Source organism: Gymnoscopelus microlampas (assembly GCF_963454915.1).
Source record: "Gymnoscopelus microlampas genome assembly, chromosome: 23".
Lineage (NCBI taxonomy): Eukaryota > Metazoa > Chordata > Actinopteri > Myctophiformes > Myctophidae > Gymnoscopelus > Gymnoscopelus microlampas.
In genome coordinates this window covers 387388-392636 of record NC_139960.1, presented here as the reverse complement: position 1 = coordinate 392636, position 5249 = coordinate 387388, and the positions used below count along the sequence as shown (strand labels likewise).

Here is a 5249-nt window from a genome sequence, read left to right as displayed (position 1 = left end):
GAGGAAGTGCTCTGCTTGTGTTTTTTTTTTTTTTATGTTTTATGTTTGAGGTCATTTTAAAAGTCTGTTCAGACTTTTGTGTTTCATGTCAGACATTTTTCAAGTTGTTTGATTCAGTATTTAGACATTTATTATACACATTATCAGACACGCCCCCTTTCCTATAGAGCACCGAAGTCTGACGTAATTTACTCATCCTACCTGGTTCGCGTTTTTCCCCCCGTTCTGAATCCCCATAGACGTGTTTAATATCAGGTCAAATAAGAACTGTGTTCCAAAAATAAACAAATGACCCCGCGGTGGTTTGATTCTTATGGATATGAAGCATCAACTGACGGTGAGAAAACCATAATGTTACTTCCGACAAATTAGTTACATTTTCGCCAGAAACAGATTGTATCAAATATAAGTGACTGACTATCATAAAAGATACAGAACCTCCTCCCTGACTATTATTGCCGAGACAGTTTGTTAATCTTTGGACCACAATTCTTATATGAGACGATTCTATGATGACCCAATGTTATTCTCCATAGAGACATGACTTTACCAACCAGGGGATGAACGAGTGACGTCAGGACTTCTGTGCTCTATACAAACCCATTGTAACAATGATTCTAATCCCAATCATTTGTTTTATTTCTGTGATCTCAACTACGACACTAACGTCAGCTAAATAATCATTATGTGACGGTCGGTGATGATCTATGAATAGGATAATATCATTAATTTGGTTGGCTGACGGATGGATGATGGATAATGAATTTACACAAATGTACACGCAGATTAGGATGAAGAAAAAGCCCATTGTGCATAACTCAGAGAGTGTACACATGGACCACTATGGTTCCATGTGTACACTCTGTGAGTTATGGGGGTCCTTGAAATTAAACAGTTTGAGAACCACTGTGTTACACTAAATGGAACACAGCCTTCATTAGAACCACTGTGTTACACTAAATGGAACAGGGCCTTCATTAGAACCACTGTGTTACACTAAATGGAACAGAGCCTTCATTAGAACCACTGTGTTACACTAAATGGAACAGAGCCTTCATTAGAACCACTGTGTTACACTAAATGGAACAGAGCCTTCATTAGAACCACTGTGCTACACTAAATGGAACAGAGCCTTCATTAGAACCACTGTGTTACACTAAATGGAACAGAGCCTTCATTAGAACCACTGTGTTACACTAAATGGAACAGAGCCTTCATTAGAACCACTGTCACACTAAATGGAACAGAGCCTTCATTAGAACCACTGTGTTACACTAAATGGAACAGAGCCTTCATTAGAACCACTGTGTTACACTAAATGGAACAGAGCCTTCATTAGAACCACTGTGTTACACTAAATGGAACAGAGCCTTCATTAGAACCACTGTGTTACACTAAATGGAACAGAGCCTTCATTAGAACCACTGTGTTACACTAAATGGAACAGAGCCTTCATTAGAACCACTGTGTTACACTAAATGGAACAGAGCCTTCATTAGAACCATTGTGTTACACTAAATGACAAAATTACTCATGCAGAAGAAACCTAAGCACAACCGGACATACCATGTATTAGTCCATGAGCCAGAGCCCCAAATTTGAGCAATGATTATCGAAAACCAAACCTATATTAAATTGTTCATAGGGTCAATACGAGTAAATAAATATACAGTATGATAACCTTTACACAGGAGTAGCTTTTTCATGGTTATCACACATTTTGTTATTTTCCCCATACGTACATGACAGGTGAAAAATGTAAAAAAGAGTTATAATGAATCTTCCTGAGTTGATTACTTACATGAAGACAATGATTTATTGTATTACAAGTTTTCTGAAATTGTATATTTAGATATGCAAATCAGGCATTAGGAAAATATGCCCACATTTGCATAACTTTCCAGAATCAACATTGGAACATTGGACAAAGCCAGAGTCAACATACTTATTTCATTTTGTTAAGATGTTGGAGTCAAAGGTTTTTAACGAGGGAATATTCAATATCTGGCTCAATTTTGGGGTTCTGGCTTATGGACTAAATGCCTAATTTGCATATTTAAATATACAATTTTGTGATGCGAATGTAATTATAATGATTTACACTGCCTTACTCTGATCTCTTTGAATTATGTGTCGTTCCTGCCCCCTTCTGGACAGCACTTGTCATAACAATACCAAGACCACCTCAGACAGAAATGAATGAACAAACAAACAGAGCAAAGAACAAACTCTGTAAACATGCTTTACTTCTTCACAGCAGCAGCTTTTACATTTATTGAAATGCCTTGTGTGTGAATATGGTAGTCAAGATAATGTTTCCACTAAATATGAAGTTAGAAAGAGGCTTGGGTTGGCTTGTGGGCCGTCCTGTCAACATGTACACATGTTTTTAGATATCAGTACTTCCAAACTGTAAATATCTGCACAAAAGCACTTAATCTGACCAGAACAATACAGGTGTAAAAACAGGACCTTTTCTTCATCAATATAAAGTCAGTATCATACTGAGCAAATATTATTCCCAACACAAACATAAACAAACATCAAGTTTCAAGTGTGGACAAAACACCTTCTGAAACTTGACGGATAAAATCAAAAATATATTATAGTAATATAAATTCAATATACAATATAAAGGTATACACACATCACTCTTAGAAGACAATAAGCAAAAACTATTTGAAGAATAATTTTTGTGCGTGTGCCATGTGTACTTGAAGTAAACAAAGAGTTTTTTTAATCATACTTGCGTAAAAAAAAAAGTCTCTTCACTGCAGCGTTTCAATGTTGTAGCGCTCCTTTAGCAGCCGCTGCTTCTAAATGTCGCAGTTTTTCGCCTTTTAAAAAAAATGTTTAAGCCGTTTCTGGCGGAGACAATAAAGTCAAACATGCCTGCAGAGAGCTTGTTCAGGACAATAATACTGTATAAGTACAGGGACGTGCACAGATAGACTCTAGGTGGTGCTAGAGCACCGGCCTTTTGCCCTCTTGACCAGAAGTGCCCTTTTGAAAAAAAGAAAAAGAAAGTTTTTTTCAACAGGGGGTCCGGGACCCCTAGGGGGTCCTCAGAGTTACTACAGGGGGTCCGCCAATTCTTTATGTGATATGATTTTTCTTTTTACCATAACCGCTCGAAACCTAGCATCCCTTTTCTGAGGAGAACTTTAGCCAAAAATAGCAGATCTACAAGCTCACAACGCCTCGCACTGCGAGGCGTTGTGAGCTTGTAGATCGGCTATTTTTGGCAAAGAGGTATAGGTGTAGAGGGAAAAAAGAGCAGACCAAGTCAACAAAAAAAAGTATAATTTACTTGAGCACCTGCCCCTCAAAATGTCTGTGCACGCCACTGATTTGCACCATCAGTATCACTGTTGCACCAGAACGTTGGGTAGAGTGTCTGCTCAAATGTGCAGCGTGTGAAACAGTGGAGCAGAGAGCCCTGCTGTCAACATCATAGAAAGAAACCTCACGTCCATTATAATCCACAAACACCCCAATCTTCTTCGTGCTGCAGGGTGAGAGGGGTTGCTGTTGGTTTAATATAATGGCAGTAGTAGTCTCTTATGTTTGTGTGGCATGAGTATAGTTTCCTTCCTTTTCCAGCTGCAGCACCCAGTATTCCTGACGCCGCCTGTCACGTTTGAAGGACTCCTCAATCACTCCTAACTTCCACTCTGTGTTTCCTTTAACCTCAACCTCATCATAGATCTTAGATGGGTTGAAGCACTGTTTACTTCTTCTTCGAGTCCATAGCAATCTTAGATGTCGTTCTGCCAGTATGGGGCACAGGCCACAGCTGATGGAGTAGGTTCTGCCAGGTCCTCTGGACTGCACCGGGGGGCGTCGGCACATTCCAGCAGGTTGTCTGCTCTGATCCACAGCTGCACGTGTCTTCTGCTGTGTGATTCCAGGCTTTCATCAGTGCTTTGCACCTCCCCTGTTCCACACGCAGTCTATTTAGTGACTTCCAGGTTGTCCAGCTGAGGTCGTGGCCACTAGCGAGGCTTTCCGTTGGTATGATCCCTCTGTCCAGCCATTCAAGAGCTCGTGTGTTGTTACTTTCCCATTCATCTTCCCAGATGTTGGTCCTTGCTGCTTGTTTGGTTGTCTGGAGGGGCACGACTGTCTGCACAAAACTGGCTCTGGATCGGAGCCTGCGTGGAGGTGCTACGTGGAGGTGCTACGTGGAGGTGCTACGTGGAGGTGCTACGTGGAGGTGCTACGTGGAGGTGCTGCGTGGAGGTGCTACGTGGAGGTGCTACGTGGAGGTGCTACGTGGAGGTGCTACGTGGAGGTGCTACGTGGAGGTGCTACGTGGAGGTGCTACGTGGCCATGCAGGGGGAGTCTGATGTCTGTCTCCTGTGTTCTCCGTTCATCTTGAGCGATACCTAGTCGTCTGATGTGCGGGGGAGAGATGCCGGCTAGCGCATAAAGCACGGGATAGGCGTTGTCTTGACGCATCCCGTGATGATGCGGCAGGTGTCGTTCAAAGCCGTGTCGACCGGTTTGGTATGGCGTGATCGGCTCCGGCTTGAGCAGGCATACTCTGCTGTGGAGAAACACAGGGCCGTGGCAGTTGCACGGATTGTTGGTGGATCTGCACCCCACTTGGAGTTCACTAGTTTGCGCAGGATGTTGTTGCGGGTGTTGACCTTGGCTTTGGTGTTCTCCGGGTGTTTCTTGAAGGAGAGTGTCCTATCCAGTGTAACACCAAGACACATGGGATGCGTGTGGTTGGACAGTTGGTGGCCCATCCCAGGTGACGCTCAGTTCTTTTTTAGCGTCTCGGTTCCTGTTTACTCAGGACACAGCTCTCTCCAAACAGGTTATTGGTCCAGGATCCAGGAAGTATGGACCTTCTGGCCCAGATGATGAGACCAGACTGACAAAGGCTTATGTAGGTAATAACAGATCTACAAGCTCACAAACGTCTGCCAGTGTCCCTTTGAAGCCAGCAGGGATCAAAATGTTAACGATCTGCCCCCCCCCCCCACCCGCTTCCTTCTGTCTGTCTGTCTGTCTGTCTGTCTGTCTGTCTGTCTGTCTGTCTGTCTGTCTGTGTGTAAGGAAAGAGAATGCAAACAAAGGAGACAGACATCAACACTACTGTGTGTGTGTGTGTGTGTGTGTGTGTGTGTGTGTGTGTGTGTGTGTGTGTGTGTGTGTGTGTGTGTGTGTGTGTGTGTGTGTGTGTGTGTGTGTGTGTTGGTTGTACATTAACTGTGGTGAGTGTTTGTAATGAGGGTCT

At 42.9% G+C, this 5249-nt stretch overlaps 1 protein-coding gene across 1 annotated transcript in view; it reads left to right on the top strand.

The window, feature by feature from the left end:
• The window catches only part of LOC311039739 (NACHT, LRR and PYD domains-containing protein 3-like), a 246419-nt gene that overhangs the window by 164555 nt on the left and 76615 nt on the right, over window positions 1–5249 (top strand). The window lies entirely within an intron of this gene.